General features: G+C 51.9%; 1 protein-coding gene across 4 annotated transcripts in view; it reads right to left on the bottom strand.

Annotated features, from left to right (window-relative positions):
* Window positions 1-22809, bottom strand: part of LOC115125019 (extracellular sulfatase Sulf-2-like) — a 342598-nt gene extending 319789 nt beyond the window's left edge. For all 4 annotated transcript variants that reach the window (XM_065005239.1, XM_065005241.1, XM_065005237.1 and 1 more), the window contains exon 1: window positions 22442-22809. The gene's annotated coding sequence lies outside the window, so the exon portion shown is untranslated. The remainder of the gene's footprint in view (window positions 1-22441) is intronic.
* Window positions 22810-23092: the final 283 nt, after the last annotated feature.

Genomic DNA, 23092 nt, shown 5'->3' with positions numbered 1-23092 from the left:
GGGCAAAATAGTCCCAATGCTTATTATTTTATGTTATTAGTCTCACCACTGAGCATTTATCACTGAGCATCTATCAACTCAGTTTAAGGTGTACAGTGAGCAACTTTACACTATCTGATAACATTGCTCAACATTGACAGACTGCCTGCCTGTAAAACACTAATGATAGCATAGAGTTCCTTGGTGAGCGCCAGAGCATGTAGATTGTGAAGAGGCGACTCCTCTTCCAGGCAGAGTTGCGAAGAAAAAGCCATATCTCAGACTGGCCAATAAAAATTAGAATATTAAGATGGGAAAAAGAACACAGACACTGGACAGAGGAACTCTGCCTAGAAGGCATTTATTTTTCAACCTAGACATTCTAATGTACTTGTCCTCTTGCTCAGTTGTGCACCGGGGCCTCCCACTCCTCTTTCTATTCTGGTTAGAACCAGTTTGCTCTGGTCTGTGAAGGGAGTAGTACACAGCGTTGTACGAAATCTTCAGTTTCTTGGCAATTTCTCGCATGGAATAACCTTCATTTCTCGGAACAAGAATAGACTGACGAGTTTCAGAAGAAAGTTATTTGTTTCTGGCCTGTAATCAAACCTGATGCTAAATCTGATGCTCCAGATACTCAACTAGTCTAAAGAAGGCCAATTTTATAGCTTCTTTAATCATAACAACAGTTTTCAGCTGTGCTAATATATTTGCAAACAGGTTTTCTAATGGTCAATTAGCCTTGAAAATGGAGTGATGGTTACTGATAATGGGCCTCTGTACGCCTATGTAGATATTCCATTAAAAAATCTGCCATTTCCAGCTACAATAGTAATTTACAACATTAACAATGTCTACAATGTATTCCTGATCAATTTTATGTTATTTTAATGGACCGAAAATGTGCTTTTCTTTCAAAAACAAGAACATTTCTAAGTGGCCCCAAACATTTGAACGGCAATGTGTGTGTGTGAATATATATATTGAGCGTTCTGCAGCAGGTTTTCATCAAGGATCTCTCTGTACTTTGCACCGTTCATCTTTTCCTTGATCTTGACTAGTCTCTCAGTCTGTGCTGCTGAATAACATCCCGCTGAAAACACACACACACACACACACACACACACACACACACACACACACACACACACACACACACACACACAGCGCATTCGGAAAGTATACAGCCCCTTTGACTTTCTCCACATTTTGTTAAGACTCGGAATTGAGCTCAGGTGCATCCTTTTTCCATTGATCAATCCTGTGATGTTTCTACAACTTCATTCGAGTCCACCTGTGGTAAATTCAATTGATTGGACATGATTTGGAAAGGCACACATCTGTCTGTATAAGGTCCCACAGTTGACAGTGCATGTCAGAGCAAAAACCAAGCCATGAGGTTGAAGGAGAGCTCAGAGACAGAAATGTCTTCTGTATTGAAGATCCCCAAGAACACAGTTGCCTCCATCATTCTTAAATGGAAGAACTTTGGAACCATCAAGACTCTCACTAGAGCTGGCTGCCCAGCCAAACTGAGCAATTGGGGGAGAAGGGCCTTGGTCAATGAGGTGACCAAGAACTCAGTGGTCAATCAGACAGAGCTCCAGAGTTCCTCTGTGGCGATGGGAGAATCTTCCAGAAGGACAACCATCTCTTCAGCATTCCACCTATCAGGCCTTTATGGTAGAGTGGCCAAACGGAAGCCACTCCTCAGTAAAGGCACATGACAGCCCTCTTGGGGCACCTAATGGACTCTCTGACCATGAGAAACAAGATTCTCTGGTCTGACGAAACCAAGATTGAACTCTGGCCTGAATGCCAAGTATCACGTCTGGAGGAAACCTGGCACCATCCCTACAGTGAAGCATGGTGTTGGCGGCATCATGCTGTGGGGATGTTATTCAGCGGCACGGACTGAGAGACTAGTCAAGATCAAAGGAAAGATGAACGGCGCAAAGTACAGAGAGATCCTTGATGAAAACCTGCTCCAGAGTGCTCAAGACCTCCGACTGGGGTGAAGGTTCACCTTCCAACAGGACAACGACCCGAAGCACACAGCCAAGACAACTCAGTAGTGCCTTTAGGACAACTCTCTAAATGTTCTTGAGCGGCCCAGCCAGAGCCTGGACTTGAACCCAATCAAACATCTCTGGAGAGACCTAAAAATAGCTATGTAGTTACGCTCCCCATCCAACCTGACAGAGCTTGAGATGATTTGCAGAGAAGAATGGGAGAAACTCCCCAAATACAGGTGTTCCAAGCTTGTAGCATCTTACCCAAGAACACTCGAGGCTGTACTGAGTAAAGTACTGAGTAAAAGATCTGAATTGTTAGGTAAATGTGATGTGATATTTCAGTTTTTTCTATTTTTATAAATTCACTAAAATGTATAAAAAACGTTTTTTTGCTTCATCATTACTGTGTGTAGATTGATGAGGGTAAAAAATTATTCAAATTTAGAATAAGGTTCTACCATAACAAAATGTGAAAAACGTCAAGGTATGTGAATACCTTCCCAAATGCCCTCTGTATACTCTATATACTGTATGTATGTGATGGGATATATAGACAATATTGACAGTATATGGATATAATATGTGGTATATCTGAATAAAAGCATCTGTACAGAAATAGTTCAATAGGATAGGCCTTGACTAGAATAAAGTATATGTATATGAAATGGGTAAAACAGTATGTAAACATTATTAAAGTGACCAGTGTTCCATGAATATGTACATAGGGCAGCAGCCTCTAAAATGTATGTTAGTGTAACTGGGTGGTAGCTGGCTAGTGACAGTGACTAAAGTTCAGGACTGGGTACCTGGCAGAGGCCGGCTAGTGGTGACTATTTAACAGTCTGATAGTCTGGAGATAAAAGCTGTTTGTAGTCTCTCAGTCACAGCTTTGATGCACCTGTTCTGACCTCGCGTTCTGGATGATAGAAGTGTGAACAGGCCGTGACCCTAGTGACAGAGGTCCTTGATGATCTTCTTGGCCTTCCTGTGACACCGGGTCCTGTAGTTGTCCCTAAGGGCAGGCAGCATGTCCCCGGTGAACCGTTGGGCTGACCGCACCACCCTCTGGAGAGCCCTGCGGTTGACGAAGGCGCAGGCGGTGATACAGCCTGACAGGATGCTCTCGATGGTGCATCTGTAACATTCTGTGAGGGTTTTAGGTAACAGGCCAAATCTTTTCAGCCTCCTGAGGTTGAAGAGGTGCTGTTGCGCTTTCTTCACCACACTGTCTGTGTGGGTGGACCATTTCAGACTATCAGTGATGTGTACGCCGAGGAACTTGAAGCTTTTCACCTTCTCCACTGTGGTCCCGTCGATGTGGATTGGGGGCATACTCCCTCTGATGTCTCATTTAGTCTATGATCAGCTCCTTCGTTTTGTTGATGTTGAGGGAGAGGTTATTTTCCTTTTCCTTCCTATTTTCCAGGGCCCTCACCTCCTCCCTGTAGGCTTGTCTCGACATCGTTGATATTCAGGCCTACAACTGTTGTGTCGTCTGCAAACTTGATGAATGAGTAACAGCAATGTATGTGATGAGTCAGATAGAACATAACCATTTCAGAGAAGCTGACAGCACAGCGTGGTTTACACACACAGCTTCACACACCCACCTACACACACACACACACACACACACACACCGATATGGTAACAAACAAGCAATACATAAGTGCACAAAAATGGACACAAACACATCACACATACAAAAGCAAAAGCACTCACACACACACACACACACACCCACACTTGCAATACATCTGGGGTGCATCCCTGGGTTGTGGATTGAGAGTCTACCTGTTGTGCACTTTCAGAACGACCCTAGGGAAATGAAGAAGAACAAAAACAGCTCCCCTCCACACTTCATTTGCCTCTAACAATGTCAAGGTGCTTTTCCAAGACAAATCCAGGAAGTCACCCTTATTTGGAACAGAAGTTTAAATCCGGATCAAACCCAATCTGTTCTGCCTCGCTTCCCCCTCGTCACTTGAACTGCTCTAAGTCATCTCACAGGGAGGAATAAGACAGAGGAAAGAAGATCAAGAAAACCCAGTGAATCCTTTGGTGGAGTTAAAAGCAGAGTCCTCTAGAGTGCTGTGTAGTAACGTTGAGGAAAGCCAGAGCGCCAGCAGGAGACATACAGTAGCCGTTGCTGTGTTTTGTCTCTGGTGGTAGGACGGTGTTGCAGCATCTCTTGTGGCCTTGTAATGTCCTGTGTGGTGTGAATGTCACAACAGGGTTGTTCCTCTCGACCCCGGCCTCTCTCTAAACGAGCACCGTGACCCCGGCCTCTCTCTAAACGAGCACCGTGTTTAAACACTCACACAGCGGATGTATTCTGAACAGATTCCAGCTGACACTCTGATACACGTGAACATCCACAACACACACACACACATAAACACACACACACACACACACAGCGTATCAGTCCGTACTGAAACCACAGTTACCAGCTCATCATCTCAGAGTACACACTCTATGGAGCTGAGAGGGGAGGGAGGGGGAGGGAAGAGAAGGGGGAAGAGATGATGCTGAGAGGGGAGGGAGGGGGAGGGAAGAGAAGGGGGAAGAGATGATGCTGAGAGGGGAGGGAGGGGGAGGGAAGAGAAGGGGGAAGAGATGATGCTGAGAAGGGAGGGGAGGGAAGAGATGATGCTGAGAGGGGAGGGAGGGGGAGGGAAGAGAAGGGGGAAGAGATGATGCTGAGAGGGGAGGGAGGAGGATGGAAGAGAAGGGGAAAGAGATGATGCTGAGAGGGGAGGGAGGGGGAGGGAAGAGAAGGGGAAGGAGATGATGCTGAGAGGGGAGGGAGGGGAGGGAAGAGAAGAGAAGGGGGAAGAGATGATGCTGAGAGGGGAGGGAGGGGGAGGGAAGAGAAGAGAAGGGGGAAGAGATGATGCTGAGAGGGGAGGGAGGGGAGGGAAGAGAAGGGGAAGAGATGATGCTGAGAGGGGAGAGGGTGAGGGAAGAGAAGGGGAAAGAGATGATGCTGAGAGGGGAGGGAGAGGGAGGGAAGAGAAGGGGGAAGAGATGTTGCTGAGAGGGGAGAGGGTGAGGGAAAGAAGGGGAAAGAGATTATGCTGAGAGGGGAGGGAGGGGGAGGGAAGAGAAGGGGGACGAGATGATGCTGAGAGGGGAGAGGGTGAGGGAAGAGAAGGGGGACGAGATGATGCTGAGAGGGGAGGGAGGGGGGAGGGAAGAGAAGGAGGAAGAGATGATGCTGAGAGGGGAGGGAGGGGAGGGAAGAGAAGAGAAGGGGGAAGAGATGATGCTGAGAGGGGAGGGAGGGGGGAGGGAAGAGAAGGGGAAAGAGATGATGCTGAGGGGAGAGGGTGAGGGAAGAGAAGGGGGACGAGATGATGCTGAGAGGGGAGGGAGAGGGAGGGAAGAGAAGGGGAAGAGATGATGCTGAGAGGGGAGAGGGTGAGGGAAGAGAAGGGGGACGAGATGATGCTGAGAGGGGAGGGAGGGGAGGGAAGAGAAGGAGGAAGAGATGATGCTGAGAGGGGAGGGAGGGGGAGGGAAGAGAAGGGGAAGATATGATGCTGAGAGGGGAGGGAGGGGGAGGGAAGAGAAGGGGAAAGAGATGATGCTGAGGGGAGAGGGTGAGGGAAGAGAAGGGGGACGAGATGATGCTGAGAGGGGAGGGAGAGGGAGGGAAGAGAAGGGGGAAGAGATGTTGCTGAGAGGGGAGAGGGTGAGGGAAGAGAAGGGGAAAGAGATGATGCTGAGAGGGGAGGGAGGGGGAGGGAAGAGAAGGGGAAAGAGATGATGCTGAGAGGGGAGAGGGTGAGGGAAGAGAAGGGGGACGAGATGATGCTGAGAGGGGAGGGAGGGGAAGAGATGGTGCGGAGAGGAGAGGAGAGGTGGAGTTGAGAGGGGATGGAGGGTGAGAAGAGGGGAGGAGAAGGGGAGGGCCTGCAGGTAGACAGAGGTGAGGATATTGGGGACATACTTTGAGACCACTTGTCTCTACTCTCTCTCTCTCTCCATTTCTCTCTCCCAAGTCTTTCCCTCTCTCTCCTCCACTCTCTGCCTCGGTCTAATTCTAATTTTTTTCTGTGTCAAATACAGTTAGGATGGCTCCTTGTTCCCCTTGCTTCTAAAGTACACTGATTTCTGTTCCTAAGCCAAAAACTACCCAGTACTAATGACTGGCACGATTACATCACTCAGACTGCGCTCCTGCTCTGCCGGGCCAGGGGCGGCCTCATGAAATATTCACAGTGCTTTAGCTTTAGCTGGCTGTATTCCTTCTGATCCGCTGTTCCCTCTACATGAGAGCACTGGGGCCTCTGTGTCTGTTCCCTCTACATGAGAGCACTGGGGCCTCTGTGTCTGTTCCCTCTACATGAGAGCACTGGGGCTTCTGTGTCTGTTCCCTCTGCATGAGAGAACTGGGGCCTCTGTGTCTGTTCCCTCTACATGAGAGCACTGGGGCCTCTGTGTCTGTTCCCTCTACATGAGAGCACTGGGGCCTCTGTGTCTGTTCCCTCTACATGAGAGCACTGGGGCCTCTGTGTCTGACCACTTTGGTCCCTCTGTGTGTGTGATATTTGTGTGTGCACAGCCAAGGCTGGTTTAACTGGGAAACAGAGAAGGAACCAGCAGCATGAATGTGTTCAGCACAAGCTTACCCTGAGTAGTGTGAATCACGTGGGGGAAAAAAGGGTTAACCCCATTTAGGGTTTCGTCCAAGGAGCACAGCTCTGCCGCAAAGGAGCTGGGCTATCAAAACCAAGACAGATCCCTTGGCCAAACTCTTCATATTCGTATAAGTGTCTGTATCGTGTGCTTCTCTGTGTGTGTGTGTGTGTGTGTGTGTGTGTGTGTGTGTGTGTACTACAGACCGGTGTGAGGTCGAAGTTCAAACCGGAAGAGGGGAGAGCAGTGCTTTGCAAGATGTTCTGTGGGTTCCACTATTCCCCTTGATGTTCTGTGGGTTCCACTATTCCCCCTGATGTTCTGTGGGTTCCACTATTCTCCTTGATGTTCTGTGGGTTCCACTATTCCCCCTGATGTTCTGTGGGTTCCACTATTCTCCTTGATGTTCTGTGGGTTCCACTATTCCCCCTGACGTTCTGTGGGTTCCACTATTCCTCTTCCTGTTCTGTGGGTTCCACTATTCCCCCTGATGTTCTGTGGGTTCCATTAATCAATGGCTCACATCAGGGGCTGGAATAAGTAGATGTTTTTAACTTTTACACAACAAACAGAATTTTGAACTAATTTTTTTTTTGTACACATTCTTAACTAAAGCGACATACAGGCGCAATTAGGTGTAATTGTCTTGCCTCAAGGGCACATTGGCAGATTTTTCACCTAGTCGGCTCAGGGATTCGAACCAGAAACTTTTCTGTTAATAGCCCAATGCTCTTAACCGCTAGGCTACCTCCACTTAGTCAACCCACACATACTGCTGATCACTGAAAAGTAACGGACAAACAGACGCACAAGGTGGCATACACCAGCACCAGCACCAGTACCAGCACCAGCACCAGCACCAGCACCAGCACCAAACAGTTACAGTATTCCAGGGCACGTCGATGGAACATAAAACAGAGAACAGGAGCACGTTCTACACATACAGTAAACCTCCACCTGAGGTGTTCAAAAACATCCTGCTCCAACAGTTTGACCCCTGACCTCTGGATATTAATAGAGAGAAGGAGAACAGAGATCTTAACATGGGGAACCAAACACACAATCTCCCTCACAGTCATGCAGCCCATTGACAGACTCACCTATAGCAACAAGCTGTAAACTGTGCCAGGTTAGAAGAATAGGCCCAAACTACAAGGCTGTTTCATTCCACTGAAGGGGTAGAGAATATAAGCTGAATTCATCCTAAACAGCTTGACATGCTCACTTTAAATCCAATCACAGAGAATATAGATTTTATCGAGTTACTTTGATGTGGAGAAAGGAAATCTAATGAATTTCCAAAGGATCAACCAAGATGAAAGAGAGTAAGTGATACATGAAGGAAGAACATTAACCATCTAGAGGTGATGTAACATGTAGAGGTGGAGTAACATGTAGAGGTGGAGTAACATGTAGAGGTGGAGTAACATGTAGAGGTGGAGTAACATGTTGACGTGGAGTAACATGGTGTAACATGTAGAGGTGATGTAACATGTAGAGGTGATGTAACATGTAGAGGTGATGTAACATGTAGAGGTGGTGTAACATGTAGAGGTGATGTAACATGTAGAGGTGGTGTAATATGTAGAGCTGATGTAACATGGTGTAACATGTAGAGGTGGTGTAACATGTAGAGGTGATGTAACATGTAGAGGTGGTGTAACATGTAGAGGTGGTGTAACATGTAGAGGTGGTGTAACATGTAGAGGTGGTGTAACATGGAGTAACATGTAGAGGTGGTGTAACATGGAGTAACATGTAGAGGTGGTGTAACATGTAGAGGTGGTGTAACATCTAGAGGTGATGATACATGTAGAGGTGGTGTAACATGTAGAGGTGATGTAACATGTAGAGGTGATGTAACATGTAGAGGTGATGTAACATGTAGAGGTGGAGTAACATGTAGAGGTGGAGTAACATGTAGAGGTGGAGTAACATGTAGAGGTGATGTAACATGTAGAGGTGGTGAAACATGTAGAGGTGGTGTAACATGTAGAGGTGGTGTAACATGTAGAGGTGGTGTAACATGTAGAGGTGGTGTAACATGTAGAGGTGGTGTAACATGTAGAGGTGGTGTAACATGTAGAGGTGATGTAACATGTAGAGGTGGTGTAACATGTAGAGGTGGTGTAACATGTAGAGGTGGTGGAACATGTAGAGGTGATGTAACATGTAGAGGTGGTGTAACATATAGAGGTGATGTAACATGTAGAGGTGGTGTAACATGGTGTAACATGTAGAGGTGGTGTAACATGTAGAGGTGATGTAACATGTAGAGGTGATGTAACATGTAGAGGTGGTGTAACATGTAGAGGTCATGTAACATGTATAGGTGGTGTAACATATAGAGGTGATGTAACATTTGGAGGTGGTGTAACATGGTCTAACGTGTAGAGGTGATGTAACATGTAGGGTTGATGTAACATGTAGAGGTGATGTAACATGTAGAGCTGATGTAACATGGTGTAACATGTAGAGGTGATGTAACATGTAGAGGTGATGTAACATGTAGAGGTGATGTAACATGTAGAGGTGATGTAACGTGTAGAGGTGATGTAACGTGTAGAGGTGATGTAACATGTAGGGTTGATGTAACATGTAGAGGTGATGTAACATGTAGAGGTGATGTAACATGTAGATGTGATGTAACATGTAGAGGTGATGTAACATGGTGTAACATGTAGAGCTGATGTAACATGTAGAGGTGATGTAACATGTAGAGGTGGTGTAACATGTAGAGCTGATGTAACATGTAGAGGTGGTGTAACATGATGTAACATGTAGAGGTGGTGTAACATGTAGAGGTGGCCATACGCCTACCATACGCCTACCCTACGCCTACCCTACGCCTAGCCATACGCCTGCCATACGCCTGCCTACGCCCTACGCCTGCCCTACGCCTGCCCTACGCCTGCCCTACGCCTACCATACGCCTGCCATACGCCTGCCCTACGCCTGCCATACGCCTGCCCTACCCTACCCTACCATACGCCTACCATACGCCTACCATACGCCTAACCATACGCCTGCCCCTCGCCTGCCATACGCCTACCATACGCCTGACCATACGCCTGCCCCACGCCTACCATGCCTGCCATACGCCTATCTACGCCTGCCCTACGCCTGCCCCACGCCTACCATACGCCTACCCTATGCCTACCATACGCCTGCTATACGCCTGCCCTACGCCTGCCATACGCCTACCATACGCCTACCATGCGCCTACCATACGCCTGCTATACGCCGCCTGCCCTACGCCTGCTATACGCCTGCCCTACGCCTACGCCCTACGCCTACCCCACGCCTACCATACGCCTGCCCTATGCCTACCATACGCCTGCTATACGCCTGCCCTACGCCTGCCATACGCCTACCATACGCCTGCCCTACGCCTACCATACGCCTGCCCTACGCCTGCCCTACGCCTGCCCTACGCCTGCCCTACGCCTGCCCTACGCCTACCATACGCCACCATACGCCTGCCCTATGCCTACCCCATACGCCTGCCCTATACGCCTGCCCTACGCCACCATACGCCTACCATACGCCTGCCCTACGCCTGCCATACGCCTGCCCTACGCCTACCATACGCCTGCCATACGCCTGCCCTACGCCTACCATACGCCTACCATACGCCTGCCCTATGCCTACCCTACGCCCCTACCCCTACGCCTGCCCTACGCCTACCATACGCCTACCATACGCCTGCCATACGCCTGCCATACGCCCCTACGCCTGCCATACGCCTGCCCTACGCCTACCATACGCCTGCCATACGCCCTGCCCTACGCCTGCCCTACGCCTGCCCTACGCCTGCCCTACGCCTACCATACGCCTGCCATACGCCTGCCCTACGCCTGCCCTACGCCTGCCCTACGCCTACCATACGCCTGCCATACGCCTGCCATACGCCTGCCCTACGCCTGCCATACGCCTACCATACGCCTGCCTTACGCCTATCATACGCCTACCCTACGCCTACCCTACGCCTAACCTACGCCTACCATACGCCTGCCCTACGCCTGCCCTACGCCTACCATACGCCTGCCCTACGCCTGCCCTACGCCTACTCTACGCCTACCCTACGCCTGCCATACGCCTACCATACGCCTACCATACGCCTGCCATACACCTACCATACGCCTACCATACGCCTACCATACGCCTGCCCTATGCCTACCCTATGCCTACCATACGCCTACCCTACGCCTACCCTACGCCTACTCTACGCCTACCCTACGCCTGCCATACGCCTACCATACGCCTACCATACGCCTGCCATACGCCTACCATACGCCTACCATACGCCTGCCCTATGCCTACCCTATGCCTACCATACGCCTACCATACGCCTGCCCTACACCTGCCCTACGCCTGCCATACGCCTACCATACGCCTACCATACGCCTGCTATACGCCTGCCCTACGCCTGCTATACGCCTGCCCTACGCCTGCCCCACGCCTACCATACGCCTACCCTACGCCTACCATACGCCTGCTATACGCCTGCCCTACGCCTGCCATACGCCTACCATACGCCTACCATACGCCTACCATACGCCTGCTATACGCCTGCCCTACGCCTGCTATACGCCTGCCCTACGCCTGCCCTACGCCTACCATACGCCTACCATACGCCTACCATACGCCTGCTATACGCCTGCCCTACGCCTGCCATACGCCTACCATACGCCTGCCCTACGCCTACCATACGCCTGCCCTACGCCTACCATACGCCTACCCTACGCCTGCCCTACGCCTACCATACGCCTACCATACGCCTGCCCTATGCCTACCCTACGCCTGCCCTATGCCTACCATACGCCTACCATACGCCTACCCTATGTCTACCATACGCCTACCATACGCCTACCATACGCCTGCCCTATGCCTACCCTATGCCTGCCCTACGCCTGCTCTATGCCTACCCTATGCCTGCCATACGCCTGCCACGCCTGCCTGTGCCATACCCTACCATAAGCCCTACCCTACGCCTGCCCTATGCCTACCATACGCCTACCCTATGCCTACCCTATGCCTACCATACGCCTGCCCTATGCCTACCATACGCCCCATACGCCTGCCCTATGCCTGCCCTATGCCTACCATACGCCTACCATATGCCTGCCTACCTATGCCTGCCCTATGCCTACCATACGCCTACCATACGCCCACCATACGCATGCCCTATGCCCACTACCCTATGCCTGCCCTACGCCCTGCCCTATGCCTACGCCTGCCATACGCCTGCCCTATGCCTACCATACGCCTACCATAAGCCTACCCATGCCTACCATATGCCTACCATACGCCTACCATACGCATGCCCTATGCCACCCTATGCCGCCTATGCCCCTATGCCTACCATACGCCTGCCATACGCCTACCATACGCCTACCATATGCCTACCATACGCCTGCCCTATGCCTACCATACGCCTACCCTATGCCTACCATATGCCTACCATACGCCTGCTATACGCCTGCCATACGCCTGCCCTATGCCTACCATACGCCTACCATACGCCTGCCCTATGCCTACCATACGCCTACCATACGCCTGCCCTATGCCTACCATACGCCTGCCCCTATGCCTACCATATGCCTACCATACGCCTACCATACGCCTACCATACGCCTACCATACGCCTGCCCTATGCCTACCATACGCCTACCATACGCCTGCCCTACGCCTACCATACACCTGCCCTACGCCTACCATACGCCTGCCCTATGCCTACCATATGCCTACCATACGCCTACCATACGCCTGCCCTACGCCTACCATACGCCTGCCCTATGCCTACCATATGCCTACCATACGCCTGCCCTATGCCTACCATATGCCTACCATACGCCTGCCCTATGCCTACCATATGCCTACCATACGCCTGCCCTATGCCTACCATATGCCTACCATACGCCTACCATACGCCTGCCATACGCCTGCCATACGCCTACCATACGCCTGCCCTACGCCTATCATACGCCTACCCTACGCCTGCCCCACGCCTACCATACGCCTACCCTATGCCTACCATACGCCTGCTATACGCCTGCCCTACGCCTGCCATACGCCTACCATACGCCTACCATACGCCTGCTATACGCCTGCCCTACGCCTGCTATACGCCTGCCCTACGCCTGCCCTACGCCTACCATACGCCTACCATACGCCTGCCCTATGCCTACCATACGCCTGCCATACGCCTGCCCTACGCCTGCCATACGCCTACCATACGCCTGCCCTACGCCTACCATACGCCTGCCCTACGCCTACCATACGCCTACCCTACGCCTGCCCTACGCCTACCATACGCCTACCATACGCCTGCCCTATGCCTGCCCTACGCCTGCCCTACGCCTGCCCTACGCCTACCCTACGCCTACCATACGCCTGCCATACGCCTGCCATACGCCTGCCATACGCCTGCCATACGCCTGCCACCCTACGCCTGCCCTACGCCTACCATACGCCTACCCTACGCCTACCCTACGCCTACCATACGCCTGCCCTACGCCTACCCTATGCCTACCATACGCTTGCCCTACGCCTGCCCTACGCCTGCCCTACGCCTACCATACGCCTGCCATACGCCTGCCCTACGCCTGCCCTACGCCTACCCTACGCCTACCATACGCCTACCATACGCCTACCATACGCCTGCCATACGCCTACCATACGCCTGCCATACGCCTGCCATACGCCTACCATACGCCTGCCCTACGCCTATCATACGCCTACCCTACGCCTACCCTACGCCTACCCTACGCCTGCCCTACGCCTACCCTACGCCTGCCCTACGCCTACCCTACGCCTACTCTACGCCTACGCCTGCCATACGCCTACCATACGCCTACCATACGCCTGCCATACGCCTACCATACGCCTACCATACGCCTGCCCTATGCCTACCCTATGCCTACCATACGCCTACCATACGCCTGCCCTACGCCTGCCCTACGCCTGCCCTACGCCTACCATACGCCTACCATACGCCTGCTATACGCCTGCCCTACGCCTGCTATACGCCTGCCCTACGCCTGCCCCTTGCCTACCATACGCCTACCCTATGCCTACCATACGCCTGCTATACGCCTGCCCTACGCCTGCCATACGCCTACCATACGCCTGCTATACGCCTGCCCTACGCCTGCTATACGCCTGCCCTACGCCTGCCCTACGCCTACCCTACGCCTACCATACGCCTACCATACGCCTGCCCTACGCCTGCCATACGCCTACCATACGCCTGCCCTACGCCTACCATACGCCTGCCCTACGCCTACCATACGCCTACCCTACGCCTGCCCTACGCCTACCATACGCCTGCCCTACGCCTACCATACGCCTACCATACGCATGCCCTATGCCTACCCTACGCCTGCCCTATGCCTACCATACGCCTACCATACGCCTACCCTATGTCTACCATACGCCTACCATACGCCTACCATACGCCTGCCCTATGCCTACCCTATGCCTGCCCTACGCCTGCTCTATGCCTACCCTATGCCTACCATACGCCTGCCATACGCCTGCCCTACGCCTACCATACGCCTACCATACGCCTGCCCTATGCCTACCCTATGCCTGCCATATGCCTACCATAAGCCTACCCTATGCCTACCATACGCCTACCATACGCCTACCATACGCATGCCCTATGCCTACCCTATGCCTGCCCTACGCCTGCCCTATGCCTACCCTATGCCTACCATACGCCTGCCATACGCCTACCATACGCCTACCATATGCCTACCATACGCCTGCCCTATGCCTACCATACGCCTACCCTATGCCTACCATATGCCTACCATACGCCTGCTACCATACGCCTACCATACGCCTGCCCTATGCCTACCATACGCCTACCATACGCCTGCCCTATGCCTACCATACGCCTACCATACGCCTGCCCTATGCCTACCATATGCCTACCATACGCCTACCATACGCCTACCATACGCCTGCCCTATGCCTACCATACGCCTGCCCTATGCCTACCATACGCCTACCATACGCCTGCCCTACGCCTACCATACACCTGCCCTACGCCTACCATACGCCTGCCCTATGCCTACCATATGCCTACCATACGCCTACCATACGCCTGCCCTACGCCTACCATACGCCTGCCCTATGCCTACCATATGCCTACCATACGCCTGCCCTATGCCTACCATATGCCTACCATACGCCTGCCCTATGCCTACCATATGCCTACCATACGCCTGCCCTATGCCTACCATATGCCTACCATACGCCTGCCCTACGCCTGCCCTATGCCTACCATATGCCTACCATACGCCTACCATACGCCTACCATACGCCTGCCCTATGCCTACCATACGCCTGCCCTATGCCTACCATACGCCTGCCCTATGCCTAACATATGCCTACCATACGCCTGCCCTATGCCTACCATACGCCTGCCCTACGCCTACCATACGCCTGCCCTACGCCTACCATACGCCTGCCCTACGCCTACCATACGCCTGCCCTATGCCTACCATATGCCTACCATACGCCTGCCCTATGCCTACCATACGCCTACCCTATGCCTACCATACGCCTGCCCTACGCCTACCATACGCCTACCATACGCCTAAACGCCTACCATACGCCTACCATATGCCTACCATTCGCCTACCATACGCCTGCTATACGCCTACCATACGCCTGCCCTACGCCTACCATACGCCTACCATACGCCTGCCCTACGCCTACCATACGCCTACCATACGCCTGCCCTACGCCTACCATACGCCTACCATACGCCTGCTACCATACGCCTGCCCTACCCTAAACCATACGCCTACCATACGCCTGCCTACCATACGCCTGCCCTACGCCTGCCATACGCCTAATACGCCTACCATACGCCGCTATACGCCTACCATACGCCTACCATACGCCTAAACGCTATACGCCACCATATACGCCTACCATACACCTGCCCTACGCCTGCATACGCCTACGCCAACGCCTACCATACGCTATACGCCTACCATACGCCTGCCATACGCCTACCATACGCCTGCCCTACGCCTACCATACGCCTAAACGCTATACGCCTACCATACGCCTACCATACGCCTACCATACACCTAAACGCTATACGCCTACCATATGCCTGCCATACGCCTACCATACGCCTGCCCTACGCCTACCATACGCCTACCATACGCCTGCTATACGCCTACCATACGCTATACGCCTACCATACGCCCTACCCTAACGCTATACGCCTACCATACGCCTACCATACGCCTGCCCTACGCCTGCCCTACGCCTGCCCTGCCCCTACGCCGCCTACGCCCCATACGCCTGCCATACGCCTACCATACGCCTGCTATACGCCTACCATACGCCTGCTATACGCCTACCATACGCCTACCATACGCCTGCCATACGCCTACCATACGCCTAAACGCTATACGCCTACCATACGCCTACCATACGCCTGCCATACGTCTGCCCTACGCCTACCATACGCCTACCATACGCCTACCATACGCCTGCTATACGCCTACCATACGTCAACCATACGCCTACCATACGCCTGCTATACGCCTACCATACGCCTGCCCTACGCCTACCATACGCCTACCATATGCCTACCATACGCCTGCTATATGCCTACCATACGCCTACCATACGCCTGCCATACGCCTACCATACGCCTGCCATACGCCTACCATACGCCTACCATACGCCTGCCATACGCCTACCATACGCCTACCATACGCCTGCCATATGCCTACCATACGCCTACCATACACCTGCCATACGCCTACCATACACCTAAACGCTATACGCCTGCCATACGCCTGCCATACACCTAAACGCCATACGCCTGCATTATGCCTACCATACGCCTACCATACGCCTGCCATACGCCTGCCATACGCCTACCATACGCCTACCATACGCCTGCCATACGCCTGCCATACACTTGCCATACGCCTGCCATACGCCTGCCATACGCCTACCATACGCCTACCATACGCCTGCCATACGCCTACCATACGCCTGCCATACGCCTGCCATACGCCTACCATACGTCTGCCATACGCCTGCCATACGCCTGCATTACGCCTACCATACGCCTGCCATACGCCTGCCATACGCCTGCCATACGCCTAAACGCTATACGCCTACCATACGCCTGCCATACGTCTGCCATACGCCTGCCTGCCATACGCGTACCATACGTCTACCATACGCCTACCATACGCCTGCCATACGCCTACCATACGCCTGCCCAGATGGTCATGTGCCGTCTCAATCTTCGCGTTCTCTCTCCCACTACTCTCTCCTCCGCTAAATCCTTCTCCTTCCTGTCTCCGCCTCTTCGACCCTACTCTCCACCTTTTCTGCATCCTTATGACTCACTCATTCCAAGCTTACAGAACAGAGCTGTGGGCAGCTGAGTGAAAATGGAGGAAAACTAATCTTACGGAGGACCTATCATCCTTCAACTCCCTCCTCTCTACCTTCTATTCCTCTGTATGTGCTGCTAAAGCCAATTTACATCACTCTAAATGTCAAGCGTCTGCCTCTACCCCTAGGAAATTATTTTCCACCTTCTCCAACCTCGTTAATCTTCCACACCTCCCCCTCTCTCCAGATGACTTTGTCAACCACTTTGAAAAGAAGGTTGATGATATCCACTACTCATTCACTCAGCTTATCGAGACGCTGGTCTCAATCACACAGAACTACCTTACGCCTTGACTTCTTTCTCCAGTCTCAAGGCTGCCCGCTCGACTCAATCCCCTCCTCCCTTCTCCAGATCATCTCCCATTTCTCACTTCCCTCATCAACTCATCCCTGACCACGGGCTGTGTCCCCTCTGTCTTCAAAATGGCCTGATTCGCTCCCCTCAAGAAACCAACACTTGACTCATCAGATGTTAAAAACTATAGACCTGTATCTCTTCTTTCTTTTCTTTCTAAAAAACGTGAGTGTGCGATCTCTGATCAACTTTCTCGTTATCTCTCTCAGAATGATCTTGAACCTAACAAGTCAGGCTTCAAGACGTATCACTCAACAGAGACTGGTCTTCTCTGTGTCACAGAGTCTCTCCACACTGCCAAAGCTGACTCTCTCTCCTCTGTGTCATGGAGGGTCTCCAAACTGCCAAAGCTGACTCTCTCTTCTCTGTGTCATGGAGGGTCTCCAAACCGCCAAAGCTGACTCTCTCTCCTCTGTGTCACGGAGCCTCTCCAAACTGCCAAAGCTGACTCTCTCTCCTCTGTGTCATGGAGGGTCTCCACACTGCTATAGCTGACTCTCTCTCCTCTGTGTCCCGGAGGATCTCAGCACTGCCAAAGCTGACTCTCTCTCCTCTATTCTCATCCTCCTAGATCTATACACTGCCTTTGACCCTGTGAACCATCAGATTCTCCTCTCCACCCTCTCAGGGCTGGGCGTCTCAGGCTCTCCACACTCTTGGATTGTATTCTACCTGGCAGGCCGCTCTTACCAGGTGACGTGGGGAGGATCTGTTTCTGCACCATGTACTCTCATTACTGGTGTCCCCCAGGGCTCAGTTCTAGGCCCTCTTCTCTCTATACACCAAGTCACTCGGCTCCGTCATATCCTTACATGGTCTCTCCTATGATTGCTGTGCGGATGACACTCAACTACACCCAGCTGTTGGCTGGACTCCCCGCCTGTGCCATCAAACCCCTGCAACTTATCCAGAACACAGCAGCCCGCCTGGTTTTCAACCTTCCCAAGTTCTCTCATGTCACCCCGCTCCTCCATCCACTCCACTGGCTTCCAGTCGAGGCTCGCATCCACTAGAACGCCATGGTCCTTACCTACGGAACAGCAAGGGGCCCCTCCCTACCTCCAGGCTCAAACCCTACACCCCAACCCGAGCACTCTGTTCTGCCCCTATGAGAGGGCAGCTCCCGCTCAGCACAGTCCAAGCTCTTCTCTGTCCTGGCACCCCAATGGTGGTACCAGCTTCCCCCTGGTGCTAGGACAGCAGAGTCCCTGACCCCCCCCCCCCCTCTTTTTAGCTCTGACTCAACTGATAGCTACTTATTGAGGAACAATGTACTTACTATAATTGTGATATGTGGTTGTCCCACCTAGCTATCTTATTATGAATGCACTTACTGCAAACCGCTCTGGATTAGAGAGTCTGCTAAATGACTAACAAGTAAATGTAAAATGTGTAAGTGAGGGAGACATGCTGTTGAGTGGTTGTGCGGCGTTGACCACAGACAGCCAGAGCAGATACTCAGTATGTGACTGACTGGGCAGCCAGAGGGTGAGAGGTGGGTTCAGTGTGTGTTTGCATTCCAGCGGGTGAGGTAAACCTCTGGGCCTGTGCCACTCGCCCTGCAGGCCGCATCCGCCCTTGTGTCAGTGTGATGGTGGGAAAGTAGTGACCGAGTATAAATAGCCAGGGCGAACACAACCTGAGACAACCTGAGAGACAGTTGTCAGATTCCCAAAGTCAATAGAGCATGTGGTCGACTTAACATCCTAAACCATAGCAGGGTAGAGACCACAAACACTCCCGTCACTCAGCCTTTTGTCACAAAAGTTATAGGAAAAATAATATCAATGATGTTTATTTTCTTGTCTTTTATCACTTTATTGAACACATAGAGATAGACAGAGACAGAGAGAGAGAGAGAGAGTGACAGAGAGAGAGAGAGAGAGAGAGAGAGAGACAATGTCAAAAGGCAGTAGGGATTCTGGATTCTAACCTTTGCCGACAGCATAGACATGTGCCAGAGGCGGTTGCTTAGACTGCTTGACCACCCTATGCCACAAATCATTAAAAAAAATGTTTTACCTTCATTTAACTAGGCAAGTCAGTGAACCAATTCTTATTTTACAGTGATGGCCTACCCCGGCTAAACCCTCTCCTAACCCAGACAACGCAGGGCCAATTGTGCGCTGCCCTATGGGACTCCCGATCACAGACAGTTGTGATACAGCCAGTGATCAAACCAGGGTCTGCAGTGACACATCTAGCACTGAGATGCAATGCCTTAGACCGCTGAGCCACTCGGAGTAATTATCAACAGTGTGATAACAAAAAGCACTTCACCGTCCCATACTCCCCACAAAAAGCACTTGACCGTCCCATACTCCCCACAAAAAGCACTTGACCGTCCCATACTCCCCACAAAAAGCACTTCCCCGTCCCATACTCCCCACAAAAAGCACTTCCCCGTCCCATACTCCCCACAAAAAGCACTTCCCCGTCCCATACTCCCCACAAAAAGCACTTCCCCGTCCCATACTCCCCACAAAAAGCACTTCCCCGTCCCATACTCCCCACAAAAAAGCGTCCCTTCAAAAGCACTTCACCGTCCCATACTCCCCACAAAAGCACTTCACCGTCCCATACTCCCCACAAAAAGCACTTCACCTTGTCCCATACTCCCCACGTCCCAAAAGCACTTCACCGTCCCATACTCCCCACAAAAAGCACTTCACCGTCCATCCCATACTCCCATACCCCACAAAAAGCAAAAGTCCCATACTCCCCACAAAAAGCACTTCACCGTCCCATACTCCCCACAAAAAGCACTTGACCGTCCCATACTCCCCACAAAAAGCACTTGACCGTCCCATACTCCCCACAAAAAGCACTTCACCGTCCCATACTCCCCACAAAAAGCACTTCACCGTCCCATACTCCCCACAAAAAGCACTTGACCTTCCCATACTCCCCACAAAAAGCACTTGACCGTCCCATACTCCCCACAAAAAGCACTTCACCGTCCCATACTCCCCACAAAAAGCACTTCACCGTCCCATACTCCCCACAAAAAGCACTTGACCGTCCCATACTCCCCACAAAAAGCACTTCACCGTCCCATACTCCCCACAAAAAGCACTTCACCGTCCCATACTCCCCACAAAAAGCACTTCACCGTCCCATACTCCCCACATCATCAAAGTTCCTGTTTGAAGAACAACGTTTTATACACGTTCAACTATCCAAGCAACATTAAAGACATCAAGTACCTCAACGCATTGCAGAGTTGCATATCAAGGAAACAGTCTGATGCATATGGGGAATGAGTTTGAGTCGACCTCCCTTCCCTTCTCTTCTCTTCCTGTCTCTTTACTTCCCTGTGGCTGTTCCTGATAGGCTACAGGGTGTAACACCATCCCTTCTCTTCCTGTCTCTTTACATCCCGGTGGCTGTTCCTGATAGGCTACAGGGTGTAACACCTTCCCTTCTCTTCTCTTCCTGTCCCTTTACTTCGCGGTGGCTGTTCCTGATAGGGTACAGGGTGTAACACCATCCCTTCCCTTCTCTTCTCTTCCTGTCTCTTTACTTCCCTGTGGCTGTTCCTGATAGGCTACAGGGTGTAACACCATCTCTTCTCTTCTCTTCCTGTCCCTTTACTTCCCAGTGGCTGTTCCTGATAGGCTACAGGGTGTAACACCATCCCTTCTCTTCCTGTCTCTTTACATCCCGGTGGCTGTTCCTGATAGGCTACAGGGTGTAACACCTTCCCTTCTCTTCTCTTCCTGTCCCTTTACTTTGTGGTGGCTGTTCCTGATAGGGTACAGGGTGTAACACCATCCCTTCCCTTCTCTTCTCTTCCTGTCTCTTTACTTCCCTGTGGCTGTTCCTGATAGGCTACAGGGTGTAACACCATCCCTTCCCTTCCCTTCTCTTCCTGTCTCTTTACATCCCGGTGGCTGTTCCTGATAGGCTACAGGGTGTAACACCATCCCTTCCCTTCCCTTCTCTTCTCTTCTCTTCCTGTCCCTTTACATCCCGGTGGCTGTTCCTGATAGGCTGCAGGGTGTAACACCATCCCTTCTCTTCTCTTCCTGTCTCTTTACTTCCCTGTGGCTGTCCCTGATAGGCTACAGAGTGTAACACCATCCCATCCCTTCCCTTCTCTTCTCTTCCCTTCTCTTCTCTTCCTGTCCCTTTACTTCCCAGTGGCTGTTCCTGATAGGCTACAGGGTGTAACACCATCCCTTCCCATCCCTTCCCTTCTCTTCCCTTCCTGTCTCTTTACATCCCGGTGGCTGTTCCTGATAGGCTACAGAGTGTAACACCATCCCATCCCTTCCCTTCTCTTCTCTTCCCTTCTCTTCTCTTCCTGTCTCTTTACTTCCCTGTGGCTGTTCCTGCTGGGCTACAGGGTGTAACACCATCCCTCCCTTTCCCCCAGTAACACTGCACCTAGTCAGCAAAAGCAAGCTCCCACGTGTTCATCAGCAAGGAAGCAAAGATAAGTAAACACAAGGGGAAACTCAACAAGATGCACCTTACCAGAAAATAACTGAGGGCATGAAGCTAAAACAACATGTTCCTTTAAGACAGAAAGAGAGAGCGACAGAGAGAGAGAGAGACAGAGGGGGAGAGAGACAGAGGGAGAGAGAGACAGGGGGAGAGAGCGACAGAGAGAGAGAGAGACAGGGGGAGAGAGCGACAGAGAGAGAGAGAGAGACAGAAAGAGAGAGCGACAGAGAGAGAGAGAGAGAGACAGAGAGTGAGAGAGACAGGGGGAGAGAGAGACAGAGGGAGACAGAGACAGAGGGAGAGAGAGACAGGGAGAGAGAGAGACAGAGAGAGCGACAGAGATAGAGAGAGAGACAGGGGGAGAGAGAGAGAGACTACCTCACTTGCTTTGGCAATGTTAACACATGTTTCACATGCCAATAAAGCCCTTGAATTGAATTGAGAGAGAGAGAGAGAGAGAGAGAGAGAGAGAGAGAGAGAGAGAGAAAACATGAGGGAGAGGGAGAGAGCGAGAGAGAGGCAGCAAAGTGAAAAGTAGGGCAAGTCACTGTACCTCACACAGCTGCGGGTCCTGAGAGTCTGTCTGTCTGTCAGGGGAGCAGGTGCTGTCCCAGGGTACTGACCCAGTAGAGCTGGTGGAGGAGGGGGCGCTGCACTGGGCTGGACTGGGACGAGCAGGCACACATTACCATGGACTGTTCCCTCCTCTTCTCCTGTCTGTCCTTTTCCTGCTCTGTTTTACTCTAACTCTGCTCCTCCCTCTCTCTCTGACTGACCACGCTCTCAGGCGTACGGAGAAACAAAAACACTAATATAGACAGACACACAGAAAAACGAGGAGGAAAAGGGGAGGGGGAGTTAAAAATGAAGAAAAAAAAATGTCCCTCTAGCCAAAGTTACATATCTCCCTCTCCCTCTCTCTCTCCCTCCCTCTCCCTCTCTCTCTCCCTCCCTCTCCCTCTCCCTCACACGGTCACAGAGTTCTCAGTGAACCAACAGTGGTGTGGTGGCTGAATCATCTGTTGAAACATGACTGCCTCTTTGCTTTACTCACTCACTCACTTACAGTGGGAGAGAGAGAGAAGGGAGGGAAGGAGGGATAGAGGGAGGGCAGGGCAGGAGAGGAGGAGGTGAATAGGGATAGAGGGCTGTACTGCCTTCCTGTGCCCAGTCTGAAAACAGAACACTTTCTCTTGGTGAGGGA

The sequence above is a fragment of the Oncorhynchus nerka genome, linkage group LG20 (assembly GCF_034236695.1).
Source record: "Oncorhynchus nerka isolate Pitt River linkage group LG20, Oner_Uvic_2.0, whole genome shotgun sequence".
Classification (NCBI taxonomy): domain Eukaryota; kingdom Metazoa; phylum Chordata; class Actinopteri; order Salmoniformes; family Salmonidae; genus Oncorhynchus; species Oncorhynchus nerka.
The sequence above is the reverse complement of the archived record's forward strand: the minus strand, read 5'-3'. Positions and strand labels throughout refer to the sequence as shown.